The sequence below is a fragment of the Rhodnius prolixus genome, unplaced genomic scaffold (assembly GCF_049639745.1).
Source record: "Rhodnius prolixus isolate KJV_2025 unplaced genomic scaffold, Rpr scaffold_4, whole genome shotgun sequence".
NCBI lineage: Eukaryota > Metazoa > Arthropoda > Insecta > Hemiptera > Reduviidae > Rhodnius > Rhodnius prolixus.
This window is the reverse complement of record NW_027411614.1, coordinates 14477032-14500776: the sequence shown is the minus strand read 5'-3', so window position 1 is coordinate 14500776 and position 23745 is coordinate 14477032.

Here is a 23745-nt window from a genome sequence, read left to right as displayed (position 1 = left end):
TTAAAACACTTTCCCCCACCAAGTTTTATTATATATATATATATATATATATATATATATATATATATATATAGCCCAACATCCAACTGAGGGGGATAATCTGCCCTTACCCCCACAGTTTCACCTCATCTTCAGGAGTGTTGTATCATGACGAGGTAACTAGCTCCAATTACAAAACAAACAAAAACTTCCCTGATAATTTACTTTTAATTTATTTTCTATTTTTTGGGGGGGTGGAAGGGGGAAGGGTCGCTTCAAAGGCAGCAGTTGATCAACGCCTTCAATTTTATTAAAATCTTCACGAAATGGCCTCATTTCCGCAAATGTATGGTCGTTGAAGTGAGTTTATTGCGTAAGTAGCCTATTAAGAAACAGCTCAATCCACTAATGAAAATTACCTTATTAAAAATAAATATAATCAATAAATACATTATAATATTGTTCTAAAACAAATCTTCTTTGATAGACTCAAACAGCTTTCAATCCCTGAGAAAATTCTAATCATTCGAAAATTGGAGTTCAGTAACTTTTCCAAATAATCAGACGATATACTGATAAGAGGCCTGCTCAGTAAGGTCATCAGAATGTAAGAAAAATATAAACATGGCATACCATTCCATATTTTTAAAAAATTTTTAACAATTATGAGTTTTTTTAAAAATAATCTCTAATGAGCATTCATTTTTCATTCCAGCATCACTTGCTGTAACTCATGTTATTCTATTCTTTTTGAATTAATTCTTCTAATTGTGCCGACTAATTATTTTGGTAAAACTGTTCTGACAGGTAAGCAGAAATTCAGACTGTTGTAGCACTTGACCCCAGGTCGCCACTTCATCTGGCTAGTAACAATTGTGCTTTTTAATATTAACATTCTCCAGAAATTTAATTCAATGTAATAATATTTATTGAGATTTAATTTAAGATGTTACTGTGAATTATTCTTCAGTGGTTTGGGCATATTATTACTAATGAAAAGAGTGTAAACTCCAGTAAACTTTGAATTGGTTTTTAAGCAACTAATTTGTTTCGAAAATGTTAATTATTTTTTAAGTTTTGTTTTAATATCTTTAGAGAATGATTGGACAACTTCTTTTGGTAAGAATGGGTAAGGTTTCTGCAAAATTGAGGCGCTAATTTGTCTTGTTTTGAGGCCACATGATTCAAAAAGAGAGGTTTTAGAAAAATGATATTTTTCTCTTCAATCGAACAGGAATTGAACTCTTGCTCTACTTGCTGTACCACTTCCTTCAGACGTGTTTTGTAAACTAATGATGTCTTGCAAGGGAGTAACCTGTACTCTACAGATATCCCTATACCCGAACCTAATAATACCCTCTCAATGTACGCTGATGACCTGTTATCCTCTCTTCTGAACTCTCAAAAATCTACAGAATAACCCTAAAAGATTAGAAAAATAGTGTCGGAGGTGGTGAAAAAGTAAATAAAGTCCAGAAATAACACATGGTACGATAGTTCAAAGACTATTAGACAACAGATCAAGACTATCGTTAAAGATTTCTCTTGTACAATACTTTATGGTCCTACGGAGTGAAACTATGAGGTTCTACCACACAGGTGTAACCTCTGTATAATCAAAACCTTGCAATCAAAAATGCTCCCACAATGCTCCTTTCTAGGTATCCAACGGAACCTTTCGTAATGACCTCAATATTCCTTTCCTGATCGACGTAATCTCAATCCAAATTCCATAACCCAGTCACCTGTACATTCGAATCCGTTAGTCTGAAACCTCTCTACCCAAACAATTCCTGACGATCCTCCTAGTTCTAGGCCAATAGCCTCGTTTGTTTGAGTGAATATATCTGGTTAAAGTAATTAAATCTCCTAAAACTGGAAGTGATACTAATGGGTGGGTTCTCTCCACATTAACGAAAAACTGCTGCATCTCTTATTGTCAAATTTTGCCAATCAAATAAAAATGTAAATAAAGAGAAATTGGTTAGTTGTGGTGTGTGGCTAGCATTGAACAGAAAGTTAGAATTGAATGTTTGGGGTTTATTTCCTTACCTCAGTTCCAAAGCAGTTGAGTTTGATTACCTAACAGTCTGCTGAGCCTAAGAGCAGCCATTAGAGATTCGGAACAGTGACTGCAGAAAAGACTTCGGCACAAACACAGCTAACTATATTTCATGATAGTAGAATATTGTAAGGAACTCGTGAAGTCACAAGGATAAATATCCGTTCTGTCTCAAACCAGCTGATATAAAGAATCAAAAATGGTTTAGCAGGCCTTGCTGCGCTCAGAGAGTCGTGCTGAGCTGATGCCCACGTTCTAAGAAGATTAGGATTGAAGAAAACTAGAGAAATTTTAGACCATAGAGATGTTAATAGTTTGATAGATAGTTCCAAACTGAAATGGGCAGACTACGTAAATCGCTGAAGCAGCAATGGCTGTCGAATTATAAAAGGCTTAAGCACAACAGACTCTGCCGAAACAAGAGTTTTTTAACTGCTTTTGAAAACATTTAATCCTTGATGATGATAATTAAAAATAAATTACTACGACTGTACTTCATTATATGTTCTAAGGTCAGGTTTCTAAGAAAGCTTAACTCTAAATAATTATTAATAATGTTCTAAGATTTAATGACGATTAAAGAAATGAAACTAAATAAAAAGAAAATATTCCCACCAGACGCAAGGTATTGTTCTAATAACTATGAATAAATTAATTACTTACTAATAATAAGCATTACTGCCATATTTAGAAATAACAACGCATTTATATCGCTGAGAGATCAACTGCTGGAAAATATTTGCTTAAAATAACACTTTCTACAGATCCTCGTGATTTCAATAAAACTTGGGATCACTGTTTTGTGCTTTTGCATTACTAATTAATGAAGACAAATTTGTAAATTTGTAAATAGACAATTTAACTATTAAAGTCAAGTTTATCAAACAATTTTAATGGGGATTCTCAAGAGAAAATTAATAAAATAAATCTCTTTCAAAAAACAAACTGTAAGTGCATTGGACTTACTATGCGCAAACCCCGAATTCGAGTGCTGCTCTCTCCTTATTTAAGATGTTCTTGTAGCTCACTGTCTGATAACAGATAATGTTGCACTGAGTCCCGGCCTCTGTCCGAAGGCTGGCCTGTAAGTTCCTTTCCTTTGCGACTTGGGACTTTCCCCGTAAAGTGGGAAAAAATAAGAACACCGAGGGGACCAACCCTAAAGCAGATATGCAGATGAAGAAAATACTGTGAAAGTTGAAGAGATAAATATGTAAAGAATACAGGAAGGCGGTTTTTGCTCCTTCTTCTTGCCAGTAGATGAGATGCACTGTCTTGTAGCCTGGAAACAACTGAGCGAAACACAACTAAGAAGGTTATAGAAGCGAAGCTACTAATGTTTGGCGGGGACAAGAGTAGCGCGATGGCGTGAAAGACAAAAGTACCGCCAAGAAAAGGCTATGTCCGACTTAACACTGTCATTAAAATCATTAAAATTAAACACACTGAAGAATTGGTTTTTCACTTCCACTTTTTGTCTTTTTTCTCGTCCAGAGTATGGAGCCTTCTGAGAACACTGCCCACCTGAAGACATGGTTTAATAAATCTAAAATTGCAATTCTACTGCTAGAGAAATTTAAGAGTACTGGCCACGTTCTTGCAATAATTTGTAACATCTTTTTGTATTATAACCAGAGGATATTAATAGATTGGGAAATAAAATAAATTTAATACAATACGTTATTTTCCAGATAGCAGTGTACTTCTCCGTCCCCTTAAAAACAGAAAGTTTATTGATTGCCCAAATATTGCATGTATGGAATGGATCGATTATTTCAGCAGTTTTTAGAAGCCTTCTTTGATAGTTTCGCCGATCTTTAATGTGCCTGTTTACGTAGTAAACGAAGCGCTAAATAAAGTATTTCGGCCTCATGGGTTGACTAGAGCTAAGATCGGGAAAATGGCTGGTTACAAAACCAATTTTCCAAGGGAAAAAAAACTTTTACACTATTTTTAAATCAATTTAAGATTGTTCAGATATTGCGGATAGTTTCTGTAAAATCAATAACTTTTCCGCTAATCAAAAAAGATGCAAGTACTGTAAACAATTACAAGGGAATTTTTATTTTGGACTACATCGCCAAATTGTTTTCTTGCCTGATAAGGTTACAAGAATAATTGTATTAACGAATGTCAGATGTATTCAATAGTGGATCATATATGTAATTTGTAATATGTAATATTATCTTTTTTATAAAACTGTATACCATATGTTTATCAAATAAATTATGCCGTTCAACTCTATACAAATAACTAAATAGATAAAGTTATTTTGGTAAAGATTGTGTCTTCTTTAGGGCTCAGGCAGGGTTGTTTTCTCTCTTCTAATTTACTTGTATTTTTTATAAATGATTTTTTCGACTCCATTGTGGGTGGTTTTAGGGTTAGTAGAGTAAAATTAGGTGTTTGATGTATGCAGAAGATTTAATTTTATTGGCTGATGATCCGATAATTCTGTAGTTGATAATTTAATAAACTTGTGAATTATTGCCCAATTTGGACTCATGAACATGAACATAGACAAGTCAGAAGTAACGGTATTTCAGAGGGGAACTAGGATAGCGAGGAAAGTGTGAAGTATGATGCTATCTGAGCAACAGTAACAGTGTGTCCTCTGCAAAGAGGGGAAGATTTGTATCACTGTGTGGGCGACGGTCCAGTCTTAATGGAGTACCGGATTAGTTGGTTAGGAATGAGGGAATAGTACCAAGTAGAGTCGATCTTTCTGTTTAATGGTGGAGGCTGAGAACGCCTCCTCTACCATCGCATCACCGCTAACAAATTCAGAGCATTATTATTAGTTGAACAATCATTTCTAACTTAATTTTCTTTGAATTTATAACAAAATGAAAAAAATTAGGTATGAAATACGAGTTTTATTTATGAAAACAATAATACTTATTAAGCAACTCTAGGCTGACGGTAAAATATTAATTCGAAAGTGCTTTTAATGTAACTATGTTATTTTTTGTCTAGATAGCAAAGTATTGGTAATTTGAATAAAGCTATTCCATTCCAAATGACTGTACTCTCTTTAAGTTAATTGCTGTAGTGGTGATAGCTTTACGATTGGTAACCTTCTTAACGATTCTGGTAACTCCTTTACTAGCTGAATTGTGTCTATCAGAAAGGTACCACACACCATCCTTTTGCTTTAAAAAAAAAATCTCAACTTTTTACCTATGATAAGTTTTGTCTGTGCGTTCAATCACAGATAACGTGCCTTCGAATGCTATTTCTGTGATAACCATTTCATTTCTAAAATCATTTCTGCAGGTAATTTTGCCATCCCAGCCTAAAAATAAACTTGTTGACAGATCCACTACAATCGCAAATTATTCACAGTGCTTTAAGCTGATGTGTTTAACTATTTTGGTTTAACGTGTCCACAGGTACTTCAGCCTCATCACACTTCATATACCTACACAAACTAACACAAGGTACTCTTTACAGACGCTTTCATTCTATGAACAAACAGTAGCCCTCAACAGATCTTATAGGTCGCAGTAAATTTAGTGGCTCTGCAGCCTTCCATTTTACATATAATCTAGTCATTAACTGACTTTCCTTTGCGACTTGGGACAGCTCATTCTCGTCATCCGTCTAAGGATAATTTGGCAGGTATTACTTCTGCAGATCCGATTTTTGGCAGAATTTTAAAAACCATCAAACAAACGAACAAGAGGTCATCGCAAGTATTTCCTTAGAGTATTATGGATCACCGGGTTGCTGCCCATTTCCGGATTGATGCAGAACACGCACTTAAAGTGAAAAACCCATCACCTTTTACTCTGTTTTCTGGCCTTGTACTGTTTCAGATCAGAAAATAACTTGAACGCTGGATTATTAACTAGAATATTCTTATTAATTGAAACAAATCTAATTAAAAACAATAAACAGATTCAGTGAAGAAGATTCAGTTACTCCAAGCCACTACTTAATCCAGTCTGCAGGCGCTCAAAGGCGCTTACACCCAGAAGCGGAAGACGCGTGTTTTGTAGAGAGGGTTAGTCTCTAGTGTCCTTAGTACATAAGCCCCACCACCTCGTCAAGGTTGGGCACAAGGTGGGGTCAAGGCTGGAAGGGCCAGGGCCGTAAAGTGGGAAAAAATAAGAACACCGAGGGGACCAACCCTAAAGCAGATATGCAGATGAAGAAAATACTGTGAAAGATGAAGAGATAAATATGTAAAGAATACAGGAAGGCGGTTGTTGCTCCTTCTTCTTGTCAGTAGATGAGATGCACTGTCTTGTAGACAGGAAACAACTGAGCGAAACACAACTACGAAGGTTATAGAAGCGAAGATATAGATGTTTGACGGGGACAAGAGTAGCGCGTTGGCGTGAAAGATAAAAGAACCGCCAAGAAAAGGCTAAGTGCGACTTAACGCAGTCATTAAAATTAAACACACTGAAGAATTGGTTTTTCACTTCCACTTTTTGTCTTTTTTCCATGATATTCATAAAAAGGCTTCGCTCCACTTTTATTCTTTAAATTTCCTTTTAAAACTAATCGTCATGACACTTTAATAAGGGTTAATCTTCGTTTATTTTATGAGGCACAACTATTTCATTAGAAACAAATACTAAAAAATGATGTTTAGGATAACCGGTAAGCTGAAACTTTAGACTTTTATGCTTGTACGAATATTGAGTGAAACTGAAAGGTTTCAGAGAATAATGATTGGAGGTCTTGAACTAGATACTGTGGAAGTCAAGATCATAGGAAAATTAATTATCATACAGAGATAATAAAGAGTAGAGATAATAAAGGATTGTGGCATTATATGTAATTAATTAATAGTAAGAAATTTGAGCTTCCTACTTAGGCAAAATAAAGTCCACTTTAAATGAAAATATAAATAAAATGTTAGAAGAAATATCTTTCCAAAACAGGACAGCGCATAAAATCGTAATTTAGTTCTTAAATGTAAAGCAAATTAATTTAAGAGAAATAATCAGATCGATGAAACTCTCTACTCTTTCTGCTTGAAGTTTCGAAACCTAAGTTCCAAATAAAAAAAACTCAACATATTAATTAATTCAAATTCTTCTGATGTTCCATTTTAGTCAATAAAAAGAAGGGTAAATTTTATTAACTGATCAATTAGGGTTGGTAAGCTTGTATTGTAATGTTTCTAAAAGCGGATGTGTATGCTGGAAAAGAAAAAAAAGGTTAGCGAAAGATGAAAGCTTGTCTGAATAGTGCACATAGGGCGTGGGACGATTGTACCCACTTCCAGGTGGGCTGTTCCAGGGAGTAACTGGATACGCTATGTTCAAGTACATACCTGTACTTTTAGCACCTGTGTAATGTGTAACAAGTATTAAAAAATTTGTAAGAAGCTTGTTTTTGCAAGAATCTGGTAGTTTTTAATTTTTTTTAATAAATTTTTTGATAAAAGTGATGATTAATATTTTTTCTTTTTAAGATAAAAGATTTCAGTTTTTTTGGAATTGATTTATCACATTAAAAGTACATTTTCTTTGGCCCCTTAAAAAATTAAACATTACCTTAATCTAAGTAATCCCTTAGGATGACATAATGCAACCCGAGACGATGATTTAGGTAAACACTGTCAACAGGTAGGGTGATTTGGCTGATTGGTCTTTTTCATTCCTTTAAGGGCAACCTTTCAGATTTTTCTTTAAACATTTTCCACTACATTTATAGGTCTTGCAGTAATCTAAGAGAAAATGACTATTAACTAACTACTAACAAGATACTACCATTGTTTATTTGTATAACTTTTTAGGTGATTTGAAAGATGTGCTAAAAATAAGATGATAATTGAGATTGTAAAAGCCACGGATATTATCTGTAAACTAGCATAGTTTCAAAGCATTGTTAGTACTTATTTGTGTTTCAGAAATGAGAAACATCATCAAACTGAACGTCCGCGCCACTCCGCGGTGTTCAATAAGTCAGAAACCAAAACTCAAGTCCACAGACCAGCAAAATGTTCGCACAATATCCCACTGGTAACTCAGCGTCATCGCAATGTAAAGAAAAAGTCGATGGATCTTCTAGAGGAAAAGAAGGCGAAATGTAGAGTGAGAGCAACAATGGCTACTTCCGTATCAGTATGTGCATCAGTTTTCTTCAGGATAAATGTTAGAAGAGTTCAGTGACTAAAAAGTTTGAACTTTATAGCTTTCGATGTGCATGCAAAGCAGTGATTCCTAAGCGGATACAAGGATACTATAAGACTCAGTGGAAATAGACCTTGGTCACTTGACGATCTTCTTGGTATTAATAATTATCGACTCACTAGGGATATTACACCGTGTGGTGTGCCATTTTGTTAAGGTTACATGCAATTGACAAAACTGCCTTTATCTGCGTTATCTGAGAAGCTACTCGGTGAATCTGGGCAACAATAGTTTATAGTACTTTGTAAGATTTGTAGAGGCACGAACGTCAGAAGTGTGAAAATAGCTACAAGAAAGATATTTCAGATTATTGAGGAACAACTTCGCTGGTCAGCCGATTAGTTATTGAATGTATGCGGAGAGATCAATTTTGCTGGTTGTTGAATTTGGACATCTCTTGCACAATTTACAAATTAGCAGCCATACATTCAGGCAGGATGTAGCCAAGAAGCTCTTTAATGATCAAATAACAGAATTATGCGGAAGTAAGTAATGTGGCCGGTAATTTTTGTTACACAGTTAAAGGGTGAAATTTAGAAGAAATCAAATGAACTCTTAATGGTTTACGTTAATACTTCTTTCAATTTGAGAGCATCTTCAAAAAAGAAGATTTAGCTTCCAATTTTCAGAGATTATAACGACTAAATATGTAGCACCCTTCTTCAAGTTGCTTTCGTAATTACTTTACAATTCTCATATAGAACGATAGGGAATGCCTCATTTTCAATATTCACACCTAAAGATCAGCGAAATATGATGATCCTAAAGACTTATTATAATATACAAAAATTAATTATTTCTTCATATTATAGGATAAATTGCTAAGAAATTCGATCTTAAGGTTAATGTGCTCTTTGACAGGTCGTCTATTTGCGCACATGTTCTGTTTTACTCTTAATATGAGAATGTGGGATCTCTTTCTATGTCTCCCTTAACAATTAGCAAGTTAGGCAGAAAAAAAATAATTTTTCTTAGTTTAATATTTTATTCACAAATATAATTTGTCTTAAAGAATTTGTTTTTTTAAATAATTAATATCACAATACAGCTCTTTGTATATTTCTTAAATGTATCTAGGAGAGAAATTTTTATGAGCTTATTTCGTCCAAAATAATTTAAAATATTTTAAATAAATTAAAAAGCTATTTTTCTAACGGTTTATGAACTTTTATTTATTTAATTGCATCAAATTAAGCACGTACATATCGCCATTATCTAAGATTTTATCTAACGAATCTAACCACAATTTCAATATAGCCATAAACTGTTATTTCTATAAGAGATTCCTCATTCATTTCTAAACAATTCATTTGTGCTCTGAAACTTTGTCCCGATGTTTGTAATTATTAACAATAACAAATCAAAATTGGCACCCTCCTGATTTCTTTTACAATAATTGACGTAATTAAATTTTCTTGAAGATATATTGTGAGAAACAAGCTGCTAAAACCTAGAGAATTTACTCCTTAAAATGGCACTTGCATCCAACCAAATTTCTTCAAATTTGGCCATTTTAGTTAAATATTTAATTGTTATGAATATAACATAATTAATTAGGCAAATCTTTACATTTCAATGGCACATTACGGGGGTAAACTTAACCCATCTCTATCCAGAACTGTCATGAGGTACATATTTCTTTGAAAATGTTTCAATAGTAACAAATCTATATATGTGCAATGAGCATCTGACTTGGAAGAAAATTATTGGTACTATTTTTAGAAAAAAGATACTCAAAAATACTGAAAATTCAATTTTGTAAAGTGGCTCTTTCGGTGGCTAATTGCGTCCAAAAGCTTATTTCACCATCACAATACAAAATTTAGCTCATGATTTCCCGTTTTTAAACTTTAATTTCACACAGTCACTCAGCATTTTATAAAATCCTAATTTTCGGCCTTGAATCGAGAATAGTGAAATAGAAATTAACTCTGTTAGATCAATTTGGATAATTATCTTGAAAAAGAGGAATTTGAAACGGAAGAACTAAACATTAGGCACCTGTGTGGAAAGGGATTAGCTTTATAGTAAGTTTCTGGATTCCTCTGCGGAGATCCTGGTTTCGAAGCTAGAAGCTTGACATTAGATATTCAAATCCTAGTATTCTCTTACAGCTCACTGACCGGTGATAGAAAACGATGTTGTTAACGGAAAAACACTGTCTAGAAGCCGGCAGTATCCTGAAAAACACTCAGGGCGCCAGTAACTTGAGATGTTAAAGCAACTTAAATAAAAAAAAAAAAATACCTACGAAGGTGGAATTGTAGAATTAAGGAAAAATAAAAAAGAACTAGATGAAGAGTTGTGTTAGCAAAGAAAGTTCCTGATGGTAACACATCCGGGAGCAGGAATTGATGGCGGACGAATTCTACTTCGCAATTATTTGCCGCATTTTTAAAAAATTGGACGAGTCATTATGAAGGAATTTTTGAGGAAGAGTGTTCCCCTCCTTAAAATTATAATGAGCTGACCCGGAAATAGCTTGCACTAACGGCGTAAAGTGAATGGGCGTATTCAGAGTGGTAAAGAAATTATTTAAAGACCGACCGGAAATAAAAAATAAATGGTTTTATTCTACGTCCAAGACGTAGAGAAGGATATTAGAAATCATAAAATGGAGATTTAAAGCAATAGACAGAAGGAAAACACGATCTTCCAAGGAAGAAATCAATGATTTTTTAAGGAGTTTTCTGAAGTTGACGAAAATGGAAAAAAAAATCGTTGTTTACAATTTATAAAGGCGGAAGAAACAATAAAATTACTACAAATGCCTAATTGGTAGATAATTAAAACATTTAAATGGAGAGGGGGTGAACAATATTGAAAATCGATATAAATATGCCAAACGGTATTAAGTTTCCAAGATTTTTTTTATTCCTCTTTTATTTTTACCACAGGGTTGGAGGTGTCGTGTTTCTTTTGGGTAGTCAGCAGTAGTAAAGTGTACGGTAACAGTTTGTTAACCTTCATGATAAAGGCATATTGTCAGCAGTCTCCGTGAAGTGGTAAACAGTCATTCTCACGAACGATACCTTATGACCTCTTCAAAGTCTTTATAAACAATAGTTAACATCACAGTAGAATATCCAATTGAATGTTTTTCATACATACTGGCCTGGCTATACTGCACGTGCATGAAGTTATCAACTGAACTGGATTTATAATTTCCTTCAAACTGTTAAATATTTATGACACTTTGCATTCATTAACATCGCAAATTAAACTATTTGTTATTTGATTCTAAAGTTAATAATACTATTATTGACATTTTGATATAATTAAATAATCTTTGATATCTTTTTAAAAGAGCGTAATTTAATTTTGTTAAAATAACATCGAATATTTGTTGCAAAAGAATATATTTTGCAAAGATTAGTGAACCAATTCGTAATTTCCCAAATCCAAATTCCATATCATCGTATAACCGACAACTGGTATTGAGAGCAAGTTTCATTGTCGGGCTTTAGTCATTTGCAGTATCTTACATCTCTCTATTTTGCCAAGAAGAGGGCAAAGGGAGTCATCCTCAAATATCTGAAGAGAAAGTGGAAAGAACAAAAACAACGCTAGGGAGCAAGATATCACAGGCAGCTGCTCCTCTCTGTTCCCAGTATACGCGACTTGGGAGGGCTTTTGACCTCCTCAGTAAGCCTTCGGAAAATTTCAGTTGAAATAGTAGGCTATACCATTTCATTAGGACCTTTAAGGAGTGCTCATCCCATGTTACGGGTTTGTTTCATTCTTGGAAGTTCCTAAGGCCTGATTGGACTCTGGGTGTTGGCGCCGGATATGTTCTCTCTGGTCTGGCAACAAGGATTGGTCATCCCAATCAGCTAGTAATTTTTTCTCTCTTGGAGGCTCTCCCAAGGAACCAGGGGCTAGGTGCTGAAGCAGGATATATTCTCTCTAGTAATGGAGGAGAGATCTGGCTCCAAGGATCTTATTAAACCTTAAACTGGTTTCTAGTACTGACTAGGAAGGAAATCACACTTTTTATAACATCCTATATCTTTAATATGGGTCCGATTTCGGAATATATAGCATTAGGTAAAGCAAAATGCATCGAAACACAGTACCTTACGGAGATTGTAAGGGTAAAAACTTGAAAAAATGCATAATTAATCTTATATTTTCTCCAAAACTGCACTATTATCCATGGTAGATATCTTACCAGTACAGCAAAAAAGTATAAATTTTATGGTGACTATTTTAAATTGAATTGAGGGATACAAGAAGAAAATATCCAAAAATAGCAGCAGAATCTCGAATTACTAAAGATAAATAATCCTTTTATGACAATTTGTGAAATAAAAAATATTTTCTTTTAAAACAAGTGGAAAAGTGTTTGATTACAATTAGCAGAAATTACTTCTGTTTTTGAAAGTTCTGATACAATACCGAAGAAATAGATACCTCTGTAGGTGGCCCACTTTATACTAAATAAATTAATAAGAATCTTTATCAAATTAATGAGATGGGTAACTTTACATTTTGGTAAGTAACCAGTCACTTTACTGGTGCTTCTTTTCTAAAACTGTACTAGTAGCTGGTCATTTTTATGATTAACTTTTAAACTGTGGCTTATTAAAAAAAATAATAATAATAAGTCTTTTCGAAAGATTCAATCTTCCCATAAACATTTTAAAAAGTAATTACGCCCTTTACGCCTCCTACAAAAGGTATAGTGTATTTGCAAATTGAGCAAACATTTATCAATTTTATCATTTCGGAATCTTGAAAACACCTTAAATAAAATAGTATTTTGGGTTTTTCCGAATTAGCCGAAAATCTTAATATCAAGTTCCATTGACACACCTGCATGAAATATTAAATATTTAAAAATTTTCTGTATCAAATCTATTCCTGAAAACCCATTTTTCAGACTCTAAGGACATGTAAAATGTATTTACGGTTAAAACTGAAGATCAGAAGTCGGCTCGATTGTAATTCTTCCAATTATGAGGGCAAAGGAATGTGAAGAAGTGAAAAAAATTATAATAACACTCTTTAATAATTTTATGATTACCTTCAACTTTCATTAAATTATATTTTAGAAAAGTAAAATTAAATGGAAACAAAAGAACTTATTTTGTAATGATATAAAATGTATCAGAAATATTTAAAGGTTTAGAAATTACTTTTTTGTTTGCAACTGTTTTGTCACCGAAGTGACAGAAGTGTCAGTCAAGTTGTTAATTGAAGGCACGGTCAAAGAGAAAGGCCGCTTGACTTTTACTTGCTTAGAACAACTTTTATGATTTATTTGTTTCTTAATTAGGACAACTAGACACGTTGTAGACGAATAGTACACGTGTCTAGTTGGTCTACAATTAAAACAGCGCCTTCTATGAGCCAGTCAAAAAAATAAAAAAAGTCTGAAGAAGCTTAGAAAGTACCCTATTATAATATATATATATATATGGTATGTTTACGCATGATTTGATAAACTGGCCTCTAAACACCACAGTGACTATATTTCTACTTCATAATTTACTAACGATATCCTTACAGCTCCATAAATAAGCGAAAGACATTTTTGTAATAACACAGTTGTTCTTACAAGATTTTTTTTTCATGCTGTGAAGTATATCCTTCTCCTGTTGCAAGTAAGAAATCCTTTGAACGGAATCTCCACATTTTTTGACACTTCCCGGAAAAAGTTCGAATTACGTCTGGACTAAAGATATAAGGACATAAATTTTACTAATAATTGCAGAGCATTTTAAAGGATGAATTAAAAAAAAATTCTCGTATAATGACTTGAGATGTTCGTTTGCTTAAGATTTAATTTCATTTAAAAAAATCTTTAGATTTCACGGATGTAATTGGAGTAAGATGAACTTGAAACCAAGCAGGACGTCAAGCAAGAGGTATTTGATTGATAAATAAATTGATAATCTGTACTAATGTTTTATAATGTTAAAAATCTATATCATGCAACTTATCTTTACTTGTTGTCTTCACTATCTACTAAGAATTATCTCTCATAAAATTAAACCACCATCATCTCTCCTAGTCTTTCAAAGTTAAGTTGATTTTTCCAGCCTCGAAGGAGGTTACTAAAACCAAATATTTGCGTTTATTCACATTTGAGAAGAATGAAGAAAAGAGAAACAAAAATCACATCATTATTTTTATTTGAAGTAAGAGTAAAAGGAGTAAAACCCTTGGGCACAATCGTTTTAGCGAACATTCTTCCTCTTATAAACAGAAACAAAATATAACAGATTTTACTGGGAAGTGACGTTAAGCTTGGGCTGCTTTCGAAGTTGAAAAGTATACTTTCTATTTACTCATTTCCTTATCCTCCAGCCCTAACTCACAGACTTACAGATTCCGCCAGTATTTAAGTGATTTCTCTCACCTTTACAATGAGCCGAACCTAGTTTCCTTCCAAAGCTAATCAATACGGCAAGTAACCAAACCAACTCAAAAACCTTTCTTCAAACCAACATATTTACTTATCCCGAATCCACTTCTTTTAACTGTTCCAAAACGTTCTTACTCTTTTAAAATGATTTAAAAATTAAGCTGGGCCAAAGTAAATGATATTAATTTATTTTCACCCTTGAAAGAATAACTTCCCATCCTCTTCTTGCCTCTGATATTGTCCGCTACTTTGGGTTGCATTTCTACAAGAGATTTAAACTTTACTTGGAAACTCTGCAAACGCCTTAAAAGACAGGAACTAGCCAGGAAGCTACAGAGAACTAGACAAAATATCTAGGCTTTCACCCATACTAACCTTTCACTAGAAAAGATCACTAATCAAAGCAACCTGTCATGCAGAATCAAACTGTGTGACCAATAGTGGACGTTAAAGTATCATGCCCAGTCAAACTATTCGCATAATGTTCGGTTTGTAAAAGAATTTAATTTCAATTCGTTTGAAAAATTATTTCTATTTTTAAGAAGGTTTCTATATTTTTTGAACCTTAGACCTTTATATTGAATAATATCCTTAAGGATTTGAATTTTTTTTTAAAGAAAGTTCTGATTAGTACAATTAAAAAAAATCTAATTCGTATAAATTTTACTAAAATCTGAACAGCTGGCGTCGTATTGCTTTATATTATTATCAGTTCCAAAGAAAGTTGGTTCCTCAGCTTATATTTCTCCAATTATTTACAAATTTATTTATTTATATGTAATAAGGATAATTTCGCTTTAATAATTTGTACTTAATTAATTGAATGAAGTCCCCGTTAAATGTATTCACTTCCAACATACCTTCTTCAAATGACTGTAACTGTGGCTGTTCAGAATTAAAATAGTGGGTCGCCCCAAAAAGTGACAAGTTTTCAATAATAACCAACAGTTAGGTAGTACATAACAGATGTGTTATTGCAGTAGCATACGCCGACCTCTCCACAATACAGGGACGACCCCTCGCTAAATTATGTAGCTGCTCATCTTACATTGTCGCCATCTTGGATTCCGAATAGGGGGAGACAACAGTCTCCTCCCTTAGTAGTTATTCCAGCTCCAGCAGACTCTCAAACCCTAACCTGTCCAAGTTTTGCTCTCCTTTCTTTATGGTAATCGTTTCTAAAGCTGGGCTTTATGTATTTAAATAGAATTCTTGTATTAAAACACTTCTTTAGATTATAATTAATCTAAACTGGTTTGTTTTTTTTAAATGAATGTTTTAATTTCATTAAAAGGGTAAATAATAAATGAAGTACTTTAAAATTTAAATTGATTCAATGATGTTTTAAACTTCTAAGTAGCAGTTGTTTTTAATATCGTTCCTCTGTTAGCTTCTTAGGTATGTTAATGGAGTTCACCCACTGATTTGTTTCAAATAACCAAAGTTACAACTTAGTATCATTAATTCAACTATTTAGTTTTTAAAAATTAAGGTACTTCACAAAAATTGAGATGGTTCCTTTCTCGATATTGCTCTAGCACTTGATCCTGGTTTACTGTGGAAGTTTAAAAAATTATTCTATTCACCTTCTACCTCATTATCATGGCATGTCATTCTAACAAATACTTGTACGTTAATTAGGGCTTCAGCTCCTCTTCCATATACTCTGGGGAAGATCGTGTTCTTAGGTCATACTCTTGAGTCTACAGGTATACTCCTCAATTTTTTTCACATCAGAACTTCCCTAACACAGTGCAATCTTCTCGCATCATACAGGAACTTACATTCTCTAAAAGAGTGGTTTAGAAATTGGAAAAAAATGTTCAGCGTCTCCAATACGTCAACCATTGTAGCCTAAAGTTCTTCATCGAATAGTCAATATTCCGGATCTTGCCACTAACAAAACAGTTCTTAATGTTCTTAGGATCCTATTGCCAAAGACTTAAATACATCGCGGTAAACAAAACAAATCATTTCTTCTTCAAAGCCATCCAAACCATCTATTCCACCAGCTATCAACCCTGAAACTTCCAGACAATCCCTCATCGTCTGATTTACCAATGCCCGCTTGATAACCAAAAGCTTTAATAGGTTCTTAGGTAGAGAAAATCGCAGTGCACCAATCATAGGACATAACCTCATTCCTTTAAAAAAGGTGGACCATGAAGCGAAACAAGTTACAGATCACCTTTATAAACCATCTATTGGCACACAAAGTGCATTTAAAATGACAATTCGTTACATGGAACTCCAAAAAACAGAGTTAAAGAGTTATCTGTCATTTTTGTGTTCCCTGTTCTAATTGAAAATATATTAGACTCCTTAAAAAATTCAATGGTAAAAGTATTGCATTTGATTGGAAAATGAATTTTTTACACTGCAGCATTGCTTATAAATTGCCAGAAAAAAATTGTGTACTATTTTAATTACACAATAAATAGATTTTAAAACTATTTAAGGTCTTTAAAAAACAGTAGAACATAGAATATAATAATTACAACTAGGATATGAACTAACATCCTTTAGAATGTCCTTAAAATGTATTCACTAAGAAATGAGCGACCTTTCATGGGCAGTTTGTTCACCACAAGTTCATATTCAAAAATTATTCGTTAGTAAAAGCGTGGCCTTTGTCGAAAGAACCAGTTGACTATCCGGGAATGGCAGAATAAGCCGACCATTGGCTGTATTGTCTGGGTAGCAGAGCCATATAGCTCAAATAAGAGATATCAGATGTCAATGATCATGTAAATCCATATAAATAGATTCCAACTAAAGTTTCTAGTTTGTTAATTGAGTTTCAGATTATAAAATGTGATTTTTTTTTTGGTACTTTATATCTTTCTATTAGATTTGTTAAGAAGAGTTGCAATAAAAGAGTACTTGATTTACTCGTTGGATTGTGAACCTACTTAAAAAAAGCCCAACATAAAATAATATTTATTACAATAATTTTCTGGATAACTACTTAGTAATAAATTTTACTATATACTAATTTGAATTTGGTAATAATAAAAGGAGAACATCAATGCTAGTTTCGTATTACTTGTCGGAAACATAACTCACCGTAGATGAGGAAGTGATCCTTACGTTTATTAGAAGTCTCAAGTTACCTGGAACTTTGCTTCTATTGGCTCCTTTATCCTCTCACTCTTTGGCTCCACTTCCTTCCTCCGTCTAACTTCATAATAACGAGCTGGAATCTTTGATAAGAGATGGTATTCCACTCTAGACATTCCTACTACAAATTCCTTATATATATATATATCCGTGCAATCATGTGCTTTCCAACAGAAGTGTTGCCCCTCAATAATGTTCAAAATTAATTTAAATTTCTACCCAAGACCTTTCCGTGATATTAAATTCATTGCTACTTACCAATATTTAAACATGGCTTTCCAGTTCATCAAATTTAAAAAGAAAAAATTAAACAGAAAAAATAAAATGGCGATTGTTAACAGATAAGGCTGGTCAATTGATAAGGAATAAATGGACGAAAGAGGAGTGGAATGAACTGGGAATTGATGATAATAATTAGTAACAATAATTTGGTTTGTTATTCAATAAAAAATTACACTAAATCGAATATACATGAAGGATATTTTGAAAGCGTTTTTTTTCAGATACCTACAAAATCACAGAAAGTGCCAGAAAAGATTGTTTTTGTTTTTAAAGCGTCTCCAACTATTTTCTTGATAATTTATGCACAAAACTAATTGTTTTTTTCTCATCTAGAAGTAGAAAATAGTTATTACTTTTTACGCTTTTATTTATTGTACTTCAATTTAGTAAATTTATTAGAATATTCGTTATAATATTAACAACATTGACACCTTTGCCGATGTCTTAAATTGTAGTGGAAGTCATATTACTTGTGAAAAATATTACCTATTATTATTATTTTTTTTAATTATTTTTTATGATTTAAGGCGCGTCAACATCTAAGGTTATTGGCGCCCGGAGCTTTTTTCAGTGCACTGCCGGCCTCCGTACAGTGTTCTCTCGTTACAGACAACACTGTCCATCACCGGACAGAAGAAGAAGCTCCTAGGAAGAGAAAATCTAAGGGTCAGCAGCTGGATACGCTAACCGCATAGCTAATCCCTTCCCTAATATTATTTATTATTATAATTATTATTTTTTAAAATCTTTTATCCTTTATGACAATAATCATTCATGAATTCGTCCCGTCATTATTGGCTTCCAGAATATCATCATCGTTGACTTCTACTTTTCCCTTTTAATTACCATGAACTATACCATCTTCCGTCATCATCTTTCTTTTCCATTTACGTTGCTTCATCTTTCTATCTATCACATCTCCTGTCTTCAACTTCATCATCTTCTGTTTCAATTTCTTCAGTTTCTACATCACTTTGTCTTTCCACTTCTTCTTTATATCCTAACCAATATGACTGTACCAATACTTTTATCAAGAAAACTTTTCTTTTGTTAAGAAATTGGAATTTTGGAAACTTCTGCTTGGCAACGCTCTTTTATGTCACATTATACAATGGCAATATACAATATTTACAATTTCTACGTATACAAATTAGCACGTATTTAATCTATTTTCGAATCTATTTTTGTAAAAACCTTAGAAGACAGAAGGTTATCTTTAGGATCTTTATATTTCTCGATTGTAATTTTGTTATATCATAAAATATAGAGTTATATTATAATTAATTTTTACGATTTACCTTGATTAAATTTTCAATATAGGAAATAATTCATTCGAGTCTTAATTAAATAATCATGAAAAAAATTCTTTTTTCTGCAACCATTACTCAATTAAAATCAGTTCTCATTACTCAATTAAAATCAGCTGTGTAATGCCCAACTTCCCACACTAGTGGGGGGAAATTCCCATTAGTGTCACTTTCCGCACTAGTGTGTGGAAAAACTTTATTGTGCTTCCTTGATATAAGAAGTTTTGTTATTAACATAAATATTTTCTGTAAAACTTTAATAAGCTTATTTAACGTAACTAAATAATTAAAAAACGAATATTAAAAAATAAAATAAAAATTGAAAGGAATATAGAAATAAAAATAATACTTTAATAAATAATTAGCTATTTTTAATTATAACAGTTAAAAAGGTTATAGTGTTACCTTATAGAAATTTAAAATGGATTCTAGTGATGCATGTTTAGAAAACACTCCTCCATCAATAAAAGAAACAGCAGAAAATGTAATAAGTAATGTAAATACGTAAGTAATGTAAATAATTGTAATATAACAATAAATGTTTATAATAAATAAATTACTTTTTGTAGACTGTAAAAATGAAATTTTTAATTTTTTTAGTTAATAAATCTAATGGTTGCAGAAAAAATATAATATTTAACTCTAGTGTAAAGTATTTTCCTCACACTCGGCAATTTGCACTTGCACTCGCATCGCTGCAAACCCTGCCTCGCGTGAGGAAAAGTACTACTTTCCACACTTGTTAAATAAATAACTATTTTCTCTAACTGCCAAACGAGTTGGCTCGAATCTGCTTGGTCCTTATTAGATACGGAGAGGTACCAAGATGTAAAAGGACAAGAAAATATGGAAAACACAAAAATTTAACATCAATTTTTAAATAGACAGTACACTCCTGAATCAAAATTGATTTCTCTCTCCCACTCCTGCGACCAATCAACCTATCTCTCTCTAACGTTTTGTGCGTGCCTAATCGCCATATTTCAAAGTCAGAAAACTACATGGAATCAAACACTACTGATTAGATATTATTTTTCGCTGATTGGCTGCAGATTAAGGGCATAAACAAAAAGATAACTTAATCAAATAATATATATATTTTTTTATCCAATAAGGAAAGCTTGTATTATTCCCTTCGGCGCAAAAATATAGGGGGCTGCAGGTGCATATTTCCCAATGGGATCAATTACACGTTAGCAAACATCTAACTTTGGTAGCAGCATCTTGATTACTGTAATCAGACACACTAACACACACATACAAGTAAGTAACTAATAGTATGAACATAAATCATGGTTATGATAGCGTAACCCAACATCTGTCCATGAGAGGGGTGAATTTTATTCACTAATGTTTAGTAACTAATTGGAAGTTAGACCACATTATGGTATCTGTAGCTTGTGTGGTCTTATATAGTAATTTGATTGATTAAAAGTTACGGGTGTGTTTCATTTAAAATTATACTCTTCAATCTTTACATAAAGAAATGGTGCGACATACGCCTCATTTGGAACATACTGCACTTTCAAAATGACATGTTAACTTTAATGGCATGGTTATCAATGAAATAACTTTTATAAACTTTTGTTCTCTTTACCCGATATGTTTTTGTTTTAAAAAATTCTTCGAGAGATTCTTCGCTTTTAACCTGTCTGTTAGTTGGTTGCAACTCTTCGATGTTGAAAAAAAGTTAGGTCTACTGTGACCTACAGTATCCAACGTCGGTCTTTAGATACCTAACAGAGCTGTTCGTACAATGCAGTATTTTGTGAAGTGATGAAGCTGAGACAGCCTTATTTCAAGACAATGAAATGAACTATCACAGGTTTACTCGTATTATTATGTTGAGAAAAATTATTGGTTCATAAGGTTAAACTTGGGTAAACGCAGAAAAGGGAATAATCGTTGATGTAGTTAATCCAGTTTCTCCTAAAGAATGCATTGTCACTCAGCACTCTTTCCGTTTAAAGAACCACAATCTCCCCCAAAAAAATGTAGATGCACTTTGGCTACATCATGCTCACTGGAATACTTGCCCATTTCATCTTCTTACCGTTATCAAACTATTCTGGGATCTTCACCTTCATGTTGCTCATAGCTGGTAAACTGCACGTTTGGATAAAACTGTAACGTCTACAACCCAAGTTTAAGAATCAACCTTTAAGGAAGGAAATGGAGTAGGAAACTTTAGGGTGCCTATTTGGAAGGAAATAGTGATATCACAACGGCAAAGGTGGTACTCCCAGGAATTCAAGATTATCTGCAGGCGCTAACAAGTTTAAAGAAGAACTGAGAATCAAAGGATCACATAAGGTTGGATTGGTTTGATGTCAAGGTATTTGATCAAGGTGTCGTTTTACACCATGCAAGAATAAATATTATTTAATTTGTACATTCTTTTTGAGTAAATAACATTCGACTAACTTAATATTTTGGTTTCATACGGTTTTTAAACATGTTTTAATTATTAAAATAATTAACTGTAAATACAATATCACGTCACTAAAACTATAAGTATGGCGTATAATATAATACAACATGTAATAAATAGTTTTTCATGGCAGTTATAATAACTAAGTTCTCTAAACAGCGATTCCTGGAACCGTTTAGTGCTAAGAAAGATCGGCGTTAAAATGACCGCCGCTTTAGTTGCAATGTGGATTTGAAGGAAGTGTACTGGTGGACAAGTTGTGGACCAGAGAGTTGTAATGATTTCCTAAACTTGAGTGGAGTTTTATGTATCGAGATTGGGCTATTTCAGTAACGAGTAGAATATTTAGATCAGAGTGTATTGCGTGATCGGAGATGTACTCGTAGAAGGGAGCGTTAACTATTGTTCTTAGAATTTTAAACTGTAAGGTTTTAAGTCAGTTGATGTTGAATAAATTGAAATAAAATCTGTGGAAGAGGACTTGCTCTTTACTGAAGAAACGAGAGATCGTATTTTGACAATTCCAGCGTATTTCATCACACAAATTACGGTAAGATGAATTAATCGGTCAGTCCGTACTAGATTTTTTTAAAAAGGGAATTCCTACAATATCTAAATTTGTACTATATTAATATTTATGAATACTAAGCTCAATTTTTTGTTTGGTAAGATCCATTGGTAGGAAAATAACCAAGTATAATGTTAATCTTTAAAACAAGTCCCTTCTAAATCAACTAACCTGAAAATTGAAGCAATGCTAATACAATAATTCTACTGAAATCAATTTAGTTAGCTGAGGGTTGAATCAGGGTTGAAGAACAAGCAAGAATAGGGTTGGTGGATATTGCAAGAAGGGTGTTAGTACGCTGAGGGTTGGGTACTTGTTGCGGAGAGAATCTTTGGACTATTATCTATGATTAGTGGAAAGGATGTTCACGTTTATGTAACAATAGATCAGTCTCTAATTACATCTGACTCAGTAATTATGCTATAATCTATAATCATGGACCGCGGGCACTCCTTTGATAACGTTCGGTGATTGCCTGCTAGTTGCTATGTCCTACACGTATGACTCACCCTGCAATCTGCTATTTTTATTTGGCTTTCAGCAATTGATGCCTCAGGTAGGGAAATGTTCCTTATTAGTATCAGGACTAAGGGATTGCTTTTTGCACTGTATTAGTCTGTACCATATAACGAAGTGTGTATCTTGGGATCACAGTGTTCCGAAAGTATGGTTTAGGATTAGGCGCTTCAGAGAAACATTCTTGGATCGATTCTGTATATAATATTCATTTCAGATCTTCCAATTTTCACACACTACTTTCATAATCGCAGATCATCCTCTTTCCTCATACAGAACTAGCCGAGTCGACTCGCTTCTTTTAATTAGACTTAAATTCTCCAGAAGAATAATTCAAAATGTGAAAACTAAAGCGAAACAAAAATATCTGAATTAAATCTTTATTCTGCGACATGTCTTTCATCGATCCTTTCAGTCTGTACTCCATTCCTGAGATCCTGTCCTCTACGTGGACAAACATTTAAAATCAATCCGGATTTAAGTCAGACGAAAATAATTTTTAAAAAAGCTACAACCTACGGACAAAACTCCTTGACAGATAATCAAAATTGTGGCTTAACTACAATGTGCTCTTTATTCAACGCACTAATGAATCCATTTTGGATTAAACTGTTAGGTTCAGTGAAGCCTTCCACCAAGGACCGACCTCAAACCATGCTCAAAACTTTTACACCAAACACTGACTTAACGAGGCGGTCAATAATTGAGAACAACAATATGGTGACTCCTATCATGTCATTGTATCAGCTACCAGATTTACTTTTGTAAGAGTTATTACATTCACTTTTACGAATTTCAAGAAGAAGCATTGGGCGTGAATCTTTTGCGTACATTTTGCTTTCCACCTCGGTTAACGGTAACTAATTAGCAGTTAGCCTTCCGATCTAAAAGACAGATCATGCTTTACTTTCTTGTTCTTTAAAACTATTAAGACAACCTTCGAAACTACTTTTGAGAA